At 42.2% G+C, this 16,884-nt stretch overlaps 1 protein-coding gene across 1 annotated transcript in view; it reads left to right on the forward strand.

Moving 5' to 3' along the window:
• The window catches only part of LOC111970591 (cadherin EGF LAG seven-pass G-type receptor 2-like), a 109,089-nt gene that overhangs the window by 89,531 nt on the left and 2,674 nt on the right, over positions 1 to 16,884 (forward strand). The window lies entirely within an intron of this gene.

Consider the following 16,884-nt stretch of genomic DNA (forward strand, 5'->3'; position numbering starts at 1 on the left):
AAGAGTGGTTCTTGCAGGCGCGTGACCACAGACCCACTTCTCAGTTCTATGCTTCCTGGCTAGTTTGTCACTTGAAGTGCTGCGGCTTCACTCTATGTAGCTTAGCATGAGACGGAGTCTACACCCACACAAGTGCTCAGTAGTGCAGATCATCCAGGATGGCACATCAATGCCAGCTGTGCAAGCAAGTTTCGGCTGGTCAGCGTAGTGTCCAGAGCATGGAGCCTACCAGGAGGACAGGCCAGTACATCAGAGACGTGGGCGAGCCTAGCGAGGCAACAACCCAGCAGCAGGACCGCTACCTCCGCCCTTTGTGCAAGGAGGACAGGTGGAGCACTGCCAGAGCCCTGCAAAATGATCTCAGCAGCCACAAATTGCATGTGTGCTCAAACGGTCAGAAAACAGACCTCATGAGGTGGTATGAGGCCCACTCCACAGTTGTTGTGCTTACAGCCCAAACACCGGCAAACGTTTGGCATTGTCCAGAGAACACCAAAAGAATGCATAATTCGCCAACTGGCGCCCTTGCCTCACAGATGAAAGCAGTTCACACTGAGCACATTGACAGTCGGAACGCCGTGAACGTTCTGCTGCCATGCAACATCCTCCAGCCAGGACCGGATTGGCGGTGGTCAGTCATGTGTGGTGGCATTCTTTGGGCCGCCACAGCCCTCCATGTGCTCGCCAGAGTAAGCCTGACTGCCATAGGTACCGAGATGAGATCCTCCAGACCCCTTGTGAGACCATATGCTGTCGGTTGGCCCTGGTTCCTCTTAATGCAGACAATGTAGACCTTCATGTGGCTGGAGTGGTCAGCAGTTCCTGGCAAGAAAAGGCATTTTGCATGCTATGGACTGCCCGCCCGTTCCCAGACCTGAATCCAATTGAGCACATCTGACATCAGTCTCGCTCCATCCACCAAACGCCAGCGTTGCCACCACAGACTGTCCAGGAAGCAGCCCAGGCGTGTAGGAGGTCAATACAGGCACGTGGAGGCCACACACACTACTGAGCCTCATTTTGACTTTTTTAAGGGACATTACATCAAAAGTTGGATCAGCCGAGTGTGTTTTCCACTTTAATTTTGAGGTGTGACCTCCAAATCCAGACCTCCATGGGTTGAAAATTGATTCCATTGAAATTGTGATTGTGTTCAGCACATTCAACTATGTAAAGAAAAAAGTATTTAATAACAATATTCATTCATTCAAATCTTAGATGTTTTATTTTAGTGTTCCCTTAATTTTTTGAGCATGTACCATTTTTATAAATAAGACGGTAAACCTTAACAGTGAAAAAGTCAATTGTCTGACTACTTCTGACGGCACCATGTCTTTGCCAACATTGAATAGTGTAAAACTTGTAAAATTATTGCAAGACACCCTTAAACAGTCAAATTTTGCACCAATAGAGTAGTTATCCCAGCCGACTTTGGTTACAAGCAGTACATTTTTAAATAGGTCAAAATACCAGTTACCATTGGTTTTTAAAATGAGTCGCGTTGACGTCACCCTATCCCTATTAATCCCGCCTCCCTGAATCCAAGTGTTTGACTATGGTGAGGGAACAGTAACTGATTGATCTAAACTTATCAATCTAAGAACAACAGTAATGTTTCATACTTTGTCATCATTCTTTTTATCTGTCGTTCACTTTCCAATTATGAAATTTTATTCACTTGTAGTACCTCGCCTTTAAATCCTATTCAAATAAATATTGATTCCTTTCCCCTACCTCCTTTTACATTTTGTGTCAATCTGTAGAGGGTCACTGAGTGTTTGAGCACGCCCAGTCCCTTGATCAAAGCGACCTGCTCTGCAGAGATACTTAGGCTGCTGCCTCTCCTGGGGCTGACCTGTCGAGCATTGAGTTTTCTGCAGCATGCTGTGGAGGTTCTGCCATGCTGCCTGTAGCACACTGTCTCTAGAAGTCATATGCCATGTATATGGCACACTCTTGCTCCTGCCTCGCACTGCATAGGCGTCTCTGATTTGTATGCACCTCAGGGTCACACAGTGCAAGACCCACCGCTTCTGGGGTTCCCTCTCAGGCCCATAAGGATTTATAAAGCAATATAGGTATGTTTTAACGTAAACAATAGGCCTAACGTGGCTATAGCCTAGTACGGCGGATATGTCAGCTCTGTAATTATACGAGCATTTATTTGCCCAGGCTTAGAACTTCGTGTAACCCACGTACTGCTATTATAACACTTCATATTGGACAGCTGCCACAGCTCCTGTCATTTTCCTTGATCATTACTGGTGTATCAGTAAATGTGAAAGGGCCCCCACCTGCAAGTTGCCTCACTTGATTACACCAGCCCTTAATGTGTTCTCTTGATTACTGTGTTAACAGACAAAAACATCAAAGTTATTTTACAAAAAAATCTCCCAGCTTGGACCACTGACGCATACTGATCGACGACGTTCTACTAAGGAAATTCTAGAATCGAACCACTTCCTCTGTCTGGCTCAGCACCAGCTGGCTCACTCCCACGGCTACGCCCATCTACTTAATGTAGGTTGCATGAAGTGCCCCCCCCCCCCCGTCTACGCTGGCAACTCCCCAGACACTCCATTAACAAGCTCTGTGATGACAAGAACCTTTCCAAAAACATGTGCATCTAATCTCTTTATACATTCTAAATATGGAAGAGAAATGTCCAGAGACCCTGTCTAAACAGTGGGAGTTAGTGCCTATGATCCGTCCTATATCATTGTGTATGAAAACCCACTGAACCAGCTTTGATTGAGGATAAACCCATTGAATCCAATCTCTTTTTGACAATTCACCTCTTTTTGATTTGAGACGCAATCCTAATACATATTCCCATTGTAGAAGTCTAAAAACAGAAAGGAATTTTTGAACTTTGAATGCAAAACATTCAACGAGATGTGCTCAAAGTTTACATTACTGTATTTTGCTACCCCACCCTACCGAGACCTCAATGTTTTCAATACTCCAAACTAGAAACTTTTGATATAATTTTACAAAAACAGGGTTGTCAAACAATTAGATAATTTCTTAATGGTTTTTAATAAAAATGAAAGTACCTGAAATGATTATACACAAACAAAAAAAAGAAAAAAAATTGATACTCTGTCAGGACCAAGCCAAAAGTTAACAACCCAAATAAAACTACAGAATCAAAGTGCAATCTGTTACATACACCAACAATATACTAAGAATATGTACAGCAGTAAATATTATTGAAGCTATGTTCAAGAATCCGAGCTATAAAACTCAGCTTGTTTTTATATAAAACAGTATTAAAAATTGCAATGTACAGCAGTAGATGGTTCCTCTGCGTTTATTAAGCGTGTGCATGCCGCCACACAGGATCATTGCCAAACACAAACTATTTCTACCAAAACATATTTCAATAAGATCTGTGATCACATCGGCTTTTCTTGGTAAATAGAAGAATCTGCTTCAACACAGTTCTGATACTTAACTGTTGAGCTGTGGCACAGCCTGCAACTCAAGAGACCACCATGCACCCCAGGGACCAGTGCGCAATACAAAGCTCCTGTGGCGCGAAACACAATTCACTGAATTCACCTCATGTACCCGTTGCAGAAACTGCAAGAAGTTATGTTAGCCTGTTGTTTGACTATCGTTAGCCAGCCAACTATGAACTACAATAAACTATAAACCTAAAAACTCTACTAACATCAATTTAGATCTACAGTGAAGTCAAGAAGTTTACATACACTTAAATTGATTCATTTAAAAACTCGTTTTCAACCACCACAAATTTCTTGTTAACAAACTCTATTTCTGGCAAGTCGGTTAGCAACATCTACTTTGTGCAATGACACCAAGTCCTTTTTCAAACAATTGTTACAGACAATATTTCACTTATTCACTGTATCACAATTCCAGGGGTCAGAAGTTTACATACACTAAGTTGACGTGCCTTTAAATGGCTTTAAAAATTCCATAAAATGATGTTCATGGCTTTAGAAGCTTCTGAGTAGGCTAATGAAAACATAATTTGAGCAATTGATGTGTAACCTGTGGAAGATTTATTATCAAGCCTACCTTCAAACTCACTGCCTTTTTGCTTTGACATGGAAAATCAAAAAAATCAGCCAAAGACTCAGAAAAAAATTGAGACTTGAGGCAATTTGCCAAATGCCCTGAAGTACCACATTCATCTGTACAAACAATAGTACGCAATATAAACACCAAGGGACCACGCAGCCTCATACCGCTCAGGAAGGAGATCCTTCTGCTCCTAAAGCGGAGATCATGACTATGCTGCACCCTACCCATTGGAATAGACAGAGAAAACAAGCGAAAACCCAATCTGAGATCGAGTCCTAGCCTAGAGCATAACACCACATGTGACAAGAAGACTCTTACCTGCTAATATTGCTGTTAGGCCTAAAGCAAGATATGCGAGTACTCTCTTTTGTTACTCATGATATACTCCGAGCATAATGAACGTAAGTTCACCCTCCATATCTCGATTCGAGCAACTGACCAAAGGCGCTCGCGAAACAGGTAACTGATTATGCCTCACTCTTCCGAGAATACACCCTAAATCCAGTTCTTCTATCGCACTGAGCGTTCTTATGCTAGCTCAGGAACAGAAGTCGATAAAGCAACCAGAGGAATCGTACTATCTACTCGTAGATATTATCTTCAAAATATCTCTGTTTGAGTGACAACCAAAGAAATACCTATAACTAGTTCTTCCTCGTATAATGAGCGCCTATCATTGAGATGTCGGGATGGATAATACATACACGTGTGAAGGTTGCGGTAATGCAACGAATAAACTATTGTTAACTTACCACAATTATCCCACCGACAAAGCATCTCGCTGTTACCACTATAGTTTAGCCAAATCCCGTAGCATCAGTAATATGCGAATAAGCGTGTTGGCAAGACCCAGTAGCATATTTTGTCCTGCTAGCAACAAGTGGTTATCATCTCAAGAAGTCACTATCATATTTCAACTAATATAAATACAAAACATAGCCGTAAGACACCATATCCCATGGTGGATACCAGTAAATAGTGTTACAAGCACACATTACATGCTAGACATAGCATCCCACTTCAAGAACAAGCTATATATGCGGTTGGATACAAAACAAATTCAATAGAAATGATTGTGCGTCTGCCTTTACCCTTTAGTAAGTATCACCTATGACCACCTAGTCGAACATATCTCCACTCAAAGATGCATAGTGTGCAAAAATTGCAGGACATACCCATGGGAATGTAATAATCCCTCAAGGTATCGCGACCATTATCCACACACTCATAGCCTCGACCTCGCAATCTCGTAAATAACCATGGAGAACCAGATAGGAGATCGCCCAAGACTCCTTCCAACAGGTGAATGCACAAAGCAAGAAATGTAAGACCTCCCGAACCCTACCAATGGACCTGACTCACATACACCCTATGCTGCGTAACAGCAAATATGCGCGAAAATGCGGCCAAAATTCAACCCAACGATTCATCTTGATTGTAGCAAAAGCATGGTAGGAAGAAATACCCTACACAACACAAAGAATCGTTAAATTAAACCACCATACTCCTTAGAAACCACACCTTAAAAGCACTAAGGCATCATCCAAAAACACGTATCTATGATGAAGTGCGGTATGGAATATCTACAATAGAATCTTAACTAAGACACACCCTAGTAGCTGACATGTTGATATAAGAAAATATACCCACGAGTAAGAAAACAACCGGAACACTCATAATCTCCGCACTATTATATACTAACATAATTCAGCGACTTCGCTTAAAAATAAAGTCTGACTCATGCAACTGACCGTAAGACAAGGAAGTCCTATATATTGTCTTTAATCTAAAGTATCCTGCATATATAAAAAAGCCCAGGACTGAGCGTATTTGTGAAACTCTCCATACTGTCGGAAACAATAAGAAGTATTTTTTCCTCTGGTCTGATTATATTACTGCCACAATATGGACAAAATATCTAAGCAACATGAGTCCTATCGACTCTGAGAATTAAAACTCACGACCATCTTTAATATGCTTATTTGGGTTGAGATGGATAGAAACATAAAGTGTCTAAGCGTTGTCATGAATCGTAGCAGTGTGAGCTAAGACCGAAAGAACGCCTGATCAGTCGTTAGAACATGACTCATTGCGAAATCTCCAAGATATACCTACTCAAGCCATCCGTTCATCTGGTACGATTCAATAAGTAGTGACTTAAATATCTCTCGAAGCCACGTTAACATATAAATGTACACGAGCCACTGGAGCAAAAGCCTATAACAACCGAAAAAATTGACCCACGGACAGTAAAGAGAACCAAATATTATCGTAAAAGTCAAATCTAACCAAATCCTAATTGTAAGTGTAATGTAGCGTAAACTTCGTGATCACAACTTCAGCGGTACAAACGTCAAATCACCTGATTTTATGAAACTTTCTTTAGTTAGCTTAAGCTAGTTTAGAATAGAAAGATACATAATACACTTAGCTTAAAATAATATAAAGATTAATTTCATCCTCTATACTATAATCCGATACCTGCAAATTTCCACGTTCTATAAAATCATCTGGAAGTGTGATCCCTAAACACCACAGTAAGCAGGACAAGGGATTGCTATAGTATCAAAACCATGTTAAAGAACTATGAGAAAGGTGAATAGAAAGCAGATAATTAGTGGAGCCCCAGAGTAGATGGAAGCGAGCTGAGAGTAGAGAGAAGCTGTTAAAGTATGAAGCCAAATATTTGCGCCTAAGCAGCCGTGTAGTAAAACTCTGCCACCCTGTGCCAAACCAGATTGACTCATCAAAATAACCACTAGGGGATGGCATGAAAAGCACCAGTGACTTATTATTGATTTAACCCTAACGCCTCGCACATGCTATAAGTCATTATATGTCAAACCGTTTTACCCACTAGAGTCTAAAGGCTCAAAAGACATAAGTTATGTGTCTGTATATCTTCATTGTCATTCTATACTAACCCAGCTACCCTCGTGAGCGAACAAATATCTAAATATACTATTCTAAAACCAAAACTTCCAAGCAAACAGAATATCAACTCTATATTTTTCACCATATAGAGTTCATTTGCCTTCATTATTGTCCATAACCATAAAGTCAAATTTAGAGTACCGAAGACTGACCAACCACAGTATGAGAGCAAAAAATATCCAGCATCCTCTATCCGGGTAATCGGGTTCAGAAAGGTATGTTATAATCACTTTGTAATTGCAAAAATAGGTCGCCTGATTAACACCTATCATCCTCCTAACAACCTGTGTCGTCTATTAAAACCTATAGAATTGAGCTCTGTTAATCAACATCATCTTCTTGCCTATCTCTTTGGTGCTGCGTAATAAACTCCGGTAAGTGATCCAATTATCTCTGTTGCCGTCGAGATCACTATGCCATAGACCAGAGACAAGCCCTGCCTACCACCACCACCACCCTCGAGTAATTCTGGGTTCCCCTAACACAGCTACTCCGGACCTCCTCTCCAACCCTACCTATGTCCCAAGCATCCAAGATGAGCAGTTTAAGGACGCTACGAGGGATAAATTAAGCTAGCAACTCTACACGCTCGGCTGGTCGATCACCTATTCTGACAATAGCAAGTTGCTCTGTTCTAGATATGGAACGCACCAACAAAACTGTTGCGTTCACAATTGCATCTTAGAATGAGCGGAAAAGTTACGAAATAGGTTCTCGGTCAAATCCCCTCGTCTGGACAAGCTCCAAGACAAGATTGCGTCGACTTCGTTGGAGCATTGGCACAGAATGAATCATTAGGAATGTAGGGATCAGCCAAACTACACGCGGACTGGATCAATGTGCACCTGAATGAACTGGACTGCTAAGCTATTGTTTGCACACACAAAAGAGCGATTTAATACAGCTCTTCTAAACACAATTAGCGCTGCATGCGAAAACACTTAAATTATTCCTTGTCAAGACAACCAGCTTCTAGATGTCCCCCTGCTCAAGCCACGCGCAATTGTACCAAGCCCGTCTATGAAATTTGCCATATGACCATCCCCCCCCTCTGACCGGATATCCAGAGAGGCAGATGGATGAAGGATCAATGTGAGTCTGATGAGACAAAAATTGAGCTTTTTGGCTAAACTCCACTCGCCGTTTTGAGAAGTGAGAAGAGAAGTGAGTACAACCCAAGACACCATCCCAACCGTGAAGCATGGAGGTGGAAACATCATTCTTTGGGGATGTTTTCTGCAAAGGGACAGGACGACTGCACCGTATTGAGGAGAGGATGGATGGGGCCATTGATCGCGAGATCTTGACCAACAACCTCCTTCCCTCAGTAAGAGCATTGAAGATGGTGTCTGCTGGTCTTCCAGCATGACAACGAACCGAAACACACAGCCAGGGCAACTAAAGATGGCTCCGTAAGAGACATCTCAAGGTTCTGGAGTGCCTAGCCAGTCTCCAGACCTGAACCCAATAGAACATCTTTGAGGGAGCTGAAAGTCCGTATTGCCCAGCGACAGCCCCGAAACCTGAAGGATCTGAGATGGTCTGTATGGAGGAGTGGGCCAAAATCCCTGCTGCAGTGTGTGCAAACTGGTCAAGAACTACAGGAAACGTATGATCTCTGTAATTGCAAACTAAGGTTTCTGTACCAAATATTAAGTTCTGCTTTTCTGATGTATCAAATACTTATGTCATGCAATAAAATGCAAATTAATTACTTAAAAATCATACAATGTGATTTTCTGGATTTTTGTTTTAGATTCCTTCTCTCACAGTTGAAGTGTACCTATGATAAAAATGACAGACTCTACATGCTTTGTAAGTAGGAAAACCTGCAAAATCGTCAGTGTATCAAATACTTGTTCTCCCCCACTGTATATCATCAAAAGTGGAAAATTGTGCTTTAAGAATGTTCTCCCCCTCCCGGCCAGTCGGGAGTTTGCGCCATAACATGTCTCTCCTGGACTCTGGCGTGTCCAGCAGACTGCAGCCATGTTGGCCAATGCCACGCTGCACACGGTGGAAATACTACGGCAGTGACGTAAAGGTGGCCTACCGCCTCACCAGAGCCTTCTGAAAGTACGAGAGCCACCAGCAGGGCTTCAGCCTGACCGCCACACAGGACGTCCTATTCACTGAGGTAACACAATAATACACACCACAGCACAATGCTGCACAGTGTAACACACCACCATGCAGCACAGGATAGGGCACACATGGCAGCGCACAACAGTGAATGCACTGCATATTACCACATGACACAGTACAACATATAATCTCAGATCAACTCGTATGCCCATACCCCATTGCCAAAGTTATCGGATCCTACCCCCTTACACCTTGCCTTATTCCAGCCCTCGTGCAGCGAATCGCCACTTGATCTACTCCCTCTATCCAAGACTGGTGCGTGGGCCAGTGCCTCCTTCCCCCATAGTCAGTCTAACCTCAAACCCGTTAACTCTTATCATGAGCGAACTGAGCGTTCTAACTGGCAATGTGAAAAACGAGTAAAGACACAGTCCCTAATTAAGAAGTGAGAATAGCGCTCGTGCCACACCCACGCCTGATCCCTCTTCAATGCCCTGCCCCAGAATGATGATTGTGCATGTTTACTGCAGCCTCAAAAACACAACACCCTTTGACCCCAACAGCCGAAGACTGCAGCGAGAGCATTCTGAAGCACCACTAGAACCCATATCTCTGGCCCACTGCGCCCTGCTCAACACCCCCAATCAACAATACCCGTCTCAAACTTTCCTCAAACAGCAACAAAGTGTAGTTGAATAGCGCCAGGAGAGTATAGAATGCTGCTTCTTGCACAAAGGCTTTTATCTCTATAGGGCAGATACATATGCCGTTTTTTCAAACCTGAAAGTATATTTTCCATGCCACTCCTTTATGTATGAACAAGGAGTGCATGATAATGCTTACCCTGGCGCCACCCAATGAAATCAGTGAAAGCTCTAATCATTTCTCGTGTAATTTTAATGCCCCAATAATAGAACTTTTAGTTCAGAAATAAAGTTCTCTAAATATGTAATTTCGTTTAAAAGTCACCGGCTAAAAGCAGCCTTCAGAATACTCTTATAATTGCATCTGTTATACTGATAAATTCCATTTTCCACCATACGTTATATAGTCCTATCAATCTAAGCGCCGTTGAGTAAACGAGAAATATATAAAATAAGATGGGTTAGATGTTTTAATTTCCTTTTTAAATTCCACGCAAAAGAATCCAGATGCTTTTCCTAAAGTACATTGTTAAATGCAAAATGAATGAAAGTCTCCATTTTTGCTCATGTTCTGTTCCGTTGTCTAAGCGTCCCAACACTCGAAGATCCTTGAGTTATATGAATATATAGAGTGACTGTGTTGTATTTTAATCCACGCATCAATACTAAATTACTTGTGTATACAATAGAAATGAAATCCGCCTTCCTGCTAACAGAAAGAAAATGCAATAAGTAGTAAAATCCGGAATGCCCCTGAAGACACCGCGATGCCCCAGCATTACCCAAGGTATCAAGTAAGAAGGAATACAGTTTAATGACAGTTAAAATTGAAACGGAAGGAATCCAATGGGCCTCCCTGTTAATGTCCATCTATATAGACAGGCCCCTTTTCATCCCGCGCAATATGTACGACTAGACTCCTCGAATTGACTTTCTCAACACATTTTCACCATGCAGCCGTGTAGAATGAAATTCTACCAATTAAGAGAGAACCACACACAAAATCCGCGCCACACACCATCTCCACTCGAGCCACTGCGTCTCCCAATAGAATGAAACCAATGTCTTAAAAACTGTATACCTTACTAAACAGCGTTGCCCAAACCATTAACCAGAAAAAGAATACCAACCCTAATAATAAGGTACTATGTAAGTCATGAATCAACCCCCTGACAGCCCTAATTGGAAGACCACAGCAATTAGGAGTGCGTCAGTGCATCCTTGCTTTACATTGTATTCATCCTTCCCATCCGAAGCTCTGCTCACAGTCCTTGCTACTTCTGAGCCTTCCGCAATCTGTCTCCGGTCCTGAATAGAGAGATGCTAAGTGAGAATTCCGCCCGGACATATAGAAAGGACACACCGACTGAATGCCGTCCTATATATATAAAGGTTCCCACACCTTACAGTGCATGTCAAGAGGAAAAAAACCTAAAGCCACGAATTTGATCAAAGAATGTGCCGTCGTAAGAAGAGATCAATACATGAATCTCGAAGTTGTCACAGCCCACAGATTTAACTGGTTGGTGAACCGGATACCTATACGGACAACTACAAAAGCCTCTTGTGAAATAATTTGTAATGATACACAAAGTGGGCCTCCATTACTTTAACACCTTCTTCAATATAGAAGCTCCTAAAGGAAAACAACCACCATCCTAAGACTTTTAAATTAGATACAAATCGAACTCAACCTGCAACATTAACTTGGTTATTATCGCAAAATCGGAGAGTGACCGTAAGTGGTCTCTGAGGGGCAACAATGATACCGCTGGGCCCCATGAACCTTCAAGTAACATACGAACAACAACCCAGTTTGTTGTAATTTCATAGTTCTTTCCCAACTGAAAGCAGCGCTCCTAGATCATTAACCTCCCAAGATTGGCCCTCCTTTGCGCCCAGATATCGCTTAACCCAGAACCAGACAAACAACATCTCAAAATGCACGCCACCTACAACCACATTTAGGCTATGATATAAACAATATGAGATGCCAGAACGGAAGCCAATTGCATCCCCTCTCCAAAGTGTCCATGAGAATGTTCCATCTATTGATCATGCGCCAGCGCATGCGAGATTTGTCCAACAAGACACCGTCCTATAAGGAAAACTGTACATGCACCCATCGAGAGTTAATAGATCTCGTACTCTATAGAGGATCTTGAAAATTGAATGTAGCGCACAGATTAAGACTCTTACTACTGATCCCATCCCAGAGACCACGTAACCAACCAGGCAATGAACCTTTTAGAAGAGATAACTACTGAGAAACCAGCTACCACCCCAAACAAGTATCTATATTCCACTGTGAGAGAGCTACGAGTCCTATTTTCGGACATAACAATGAAACGCCTCAGCCAAAGGAAGAAGCCCACTGCTCCCAACCCACTAATAACTATGAACAAAATGCTAGAGTGTACCTTTTCACACTTGCAGACTGCCGACTGGACAGACTAATCGAGGGACCAGAGAGATAGTAACAATATTCTCTCTCTTTTGCCGCGCTCCATCCAAATGGCGTCCTTGCGAAGTCTGAGAATGAAAACAAACCTATCCCCCGAAAAATCCTGACTAGTATCCCCAGCCCAGAAGCCGCTGCTAGGAAAAATCTATCAAATCCGACAGCCCATATCATGCTACTACGCATGCGCAGGATACTCACAACCGTGGAGGGGGTATCTGACCCTACCCTCCCAAGATCCTAAGTCGGCGAAGAGAATCTGGGCGCGAGACGCCGAAGGAGCACGGCGCGTGCTGCCCGAAGGCAAGGCCGGCTCGGCGGCCTGCAAAGTTTAACCTCCCATAACTCCCCTGCATTCAGTGTCAAGATCTACCCACATCTTCTATCATCCTCAGACCATAGCAATCTTTCCTCAATGGAAATCAGATGCCTGTCTAATGCCTATATTGCAAAATCCCCACATGTGCAGTGACCATTATTTACTTGTCCGGGTCTGCCGGTAACTGCCTCGACTAGCTAAACATAAAGGGCCGCTACCTCCTTAAGGTGAAAAGTCTGCAGATATGTTGTGCCTCTGGAAGCCCTGTCATGTCCCTCATCAATCCACAAAAGAGAACTCTGGAGCTGTCAAAATGACCATCAAGATATCTTTAACCTCCATGGACCAGAGCCTCTACACTCGATTGCCATTATGCACGAGCCAGCTCAATATTAAGTCTTGTGTTTCCAATAACTCTTCTATTTAAAAGATATGAGATAATGAAGAGGCCGACTGAATGTGCTTAAAACAAATATTTCTCTTTCAGCACTTAACCGTCCCACCGTGAAACCTTTCCCGTCAGAGTCTTGTGAACCTTGACAACGATCAACTGTAACTGAATCCTTCTAACAACAATCCTTTACTCTCAAAGGCTGGAATTTTCCTCTGACATTGCACTGTCAACTGTAGAACCTTATACCTCCTTAGACCTCAAGTCTATGTCTTACTTTCTTTCTAAGAACTCAAATATGCCCAAAATTCTACATAGAATATTAGACCTATCAAGATGGAACTCAAAATTCAGAAGACAATTGTCACAAAACGCATCCTAATGATGATCTCAATGTAGAAACAGCCAAATGCACCGTAGCTCAATTTTATTCGTAACTCTCGAAGACCATTAAGGTAACTTATGAAGAGTATCCCGTGATGAAAGTATATAGAAGGTTCATATTGATATCAATAAGCCCTACAAATTGCAAACATTATCAAAAAACAGTTTTCACTAATCATTATGGGCATGAAGAGAAGTTCCAAGATGGATTACATTTTTATGTTTCCTCAATTGTAGAAATAAAGCTGCAGTTCTAACAAAAGATGTGGAAAAAGTCAAGGGTTGAAACTTTCGCAAAGCAAAAACGTATATAAGAACATTAAACACTGGACCGGTTTCATTTATACTGCATTAAACACTGTATTTCGTCCTTCAACTTTCTTATGGCCTCATTCTTAATAACAATCTTATCACCTATTGGCAAATTTCTTGTACACTTATTTATACACCAGTATTTAATACTGGATAAATACAATATCTTATTCAATACTCAAAACTCTTCACAAGACCCCGAAGCACATGTGAAAAATGAGCTCTCTCCCAAATAGCTGAAGTTACTTGAAAAGCTTGATCTGGTGAATTTAAATAAGAGTGAATAAAAACTCTAACCCATTGCGTTAAAAATATTATTCCACCGCTAGAAATAGCTCATAATAACTATTGTTAAAATTAAATAATTAATACAGGATGCAATTTAAGGTTGAGTGCTTCAGCCAAATCTATAAATAAACACTAAACAGAACTCTTTTTCAGAACTAAAAAATAGTTTATATGAGCATAAATTAACAGAGGAACATGTAATTAGAGCTCCCCTGATTCCATGTACTCAGCACTAAAAATAGATAGAAGGTATGAAATCTCAATTCCAGAATTGTCTGACAAGAAACCTAGTTTGAGCTTATGACACCCTTTTTCAGAGCACTTTATTCTTCAATCCGCTCCAACCACCCTCCTGTAATGACTCCGTTATTGGGATGTGTTGATGCAGGAGCCGCCATGCAGCGCTAATGAGCCTCCCTGCAGTCCGTTCCTCAAAAGTCTGTTCCTTACTCTGGCAATAACAATAGAAATGAGATAAGAGAACAGTCCCGAGCAAAGAAATCTATCTTCCACTATTAAAGTCTTTACTCGTTCTAGTTGCAGAGAAAGGTTCCCTCCTCACAATTTAACGATTACACCCTTCAAATAGCATTGCAACAAAGCATGTTTGAGAGTCTGTATCTATTATCATAGGTACACCTTCAACGTATGAAGACGACATCCATTAAAACCAAAACCTCCCAGAAATCATTACGTCATTGAATTTTAAAAGTAAAATTAATTTCATATTGCGAATCCGAGAAGCATAGCGAGATTATTATGACAAATATACCGCCAAGCACATCAATCAAACTGAACCTAGCTAAATTTCATGTCCACATCATAGCGCTGCCTATATCCCTGACAAACAAAAAAACGAAAGATAACCATTCAAGATTAACAGAAGAGCAACCAATGGTAGTTCGAGATCAGGAAATATCAGCGTTGGCATGACACTAAGCTAAATATGTCTCTCTGACTCTAAAGTTAATAGCTCATACCCACACCCAATGACTCATACTTGCGAATCTCCAACAAACAGCACTAGGCTTGGTAAGATATTACCTGACCTCTTCCGACATAGCCATACCCAGCCTCTCTCTTAAGCTCCTGCCAATACCAAAACTAGCTCTGCCACCACAGTAAAGTGCAGGTAAAATGTTTATTCCTCTCCACTAGAGAGGAGAGGCAGCCTCGAGTCCGCTGGCTACCCGATTTCCCCAAACAGAAACCTGAAGTCACCCCTCCCCCAAAAGAAATCTACCTTTTGGGCTGAACCTACCGGTCTTAGCGAGGCTCGTGCCTGAAGGCCGACACTGAACCTGAATAGTGAATCCATACCTAATAATACACGCATCAAAACCAGAAGACCTATTGTGATTAACAAGGCCTAGTTTTAGTTTATCCAACACACAGAGTATAAATTCCGCTTTAATCATCGAGCACCCTAATCTGCGAACATATCTAAAATGTTTTTTACCTCCTCCTAGAATGCCCTGAAACTCGCATGAACGCACTCCTGTTCTTTCCACGTTCGCCTTCGTCCCTATCGCCCGCGCGATGTTGAAAGTACCCACCGAAACACCCATAAGCCACGAGATGTCCCACTGGGATGTTGTCCTCATGAAAAGTAAAGGCAGATAAGGTGGCTCAGGACTAGTCTACAGAACGAACCAATATCCAAACATTATCTAATTGAGCCCTAGCCTAATGAAAGACATCCTCTAGACTCACCCACTCCGTTCGTCGCCATATATTAATCCCCGACGCTCGCAGAGTCTCACTCTTGTGCTCTCTATTCTCCGGCACTCTTGCGCCGAATGACGCGCAGCCTTGCTCCTCACAACAAAGCTGCTACTGCTCACTCCTGTTCCACTACCTAACCCCCCTGGCCATTGCCTTCTTCCCTCGTTGTTGTGTTTTAATCCGGATTTTGTCCTCATGGCATGCCGCTTAGTCCTTCAATTCTCCTATCCCATTCTCCGCCCCTCCCAGTCCGTGCGCCTAGATACGTAGATCAGAGCGATTACTTATCAATAGCTAAAAAGTATACTATCTTTTGTTAATACTATCCACGACCTCCAAGAACTAACTCTTACAAGTAATACGCCTTCCTTCACAAATCTTCAGATCCTCCAGCTGATTGTGTCATCGGTGCTAATTTCAGACTCCAGTAGACTGACGTTGACTGACCCCCGACAGGAGCTCCTTTAGGCCGGGCTCCCCTCCCTCTGTGCGTTAGTTCGTTCCTCTGTCCTCTCTAAAGGAATATTACATTCTCTATGACACGAGACATTCGCGGTAGTACCATAAAAGGATATATACTTATAAATTTGAAACTATCTGGACCCACTAGAATGCTTACTCTCTCAATCTTCGAGCTTGAACATACCTAACTACTTGCCCGAGATGTATCTAAGTTCCTGGGACTACGTATCACTCCAAACCTTCTCACTAATCTAGAAACAATTCATATAACACATGCTCTCACACTGCAAACAGAGAGTCATAACTGCTAATTGACATTGTTGCCATCTCGAACAGCTAGGCCTATTTCACCAGTGTCAACTAAACTTTGTGTCCCGTCAATTCTATACTTAAATAAAATGCGCTCAATAACAGCTGAGTTTCGACATTCGTAACTCTACTCACCACAGCTAGCCTAGCCTAGCCAAATACCTATATTAATATCCCGTCAAACACTCTACCTCCTGCATCCTGAGTGGTCCAGGGAGTGCATTCACCACCATTTTTTAAGAGTCTCCTAAGAGTTGCGACAATATCTGCTATATGCCAGTCAATTACTAGCGTCGATTGTGGGCGCAATGTGATGGAAGATGGTTGGATAATCTGTGTTTGTCAGTCGATTGTGTGTGGATTCTAGTCTTTGCTACTTCACATGCGCAGGGGGTCAGATATAACAGGTTAAGTATACTACTAAACACAGGCTTCCAAGTTTTAAAGCTTATCAGTAGGAGTGGTGAGAACAGGAGGCCTTCTAAAGAAAAACTAACAGGCTGTGCTAGAGCCGGAA

Source organism: Salvelinus sp. IW2-2015, linkage group LG11, assembly GCF_002910315.2.
Source record: "Salvelinus sp. IW2-2015 linkage group LG11, ASM291031v2, whole genome shotgun sequence".
NCBI lineage: Eukaryota > Metazoa > Chordata > Actinopteri > Salmoniformes > Salmonidae > Salvelinus > Salvelinus sp. IW2-2015.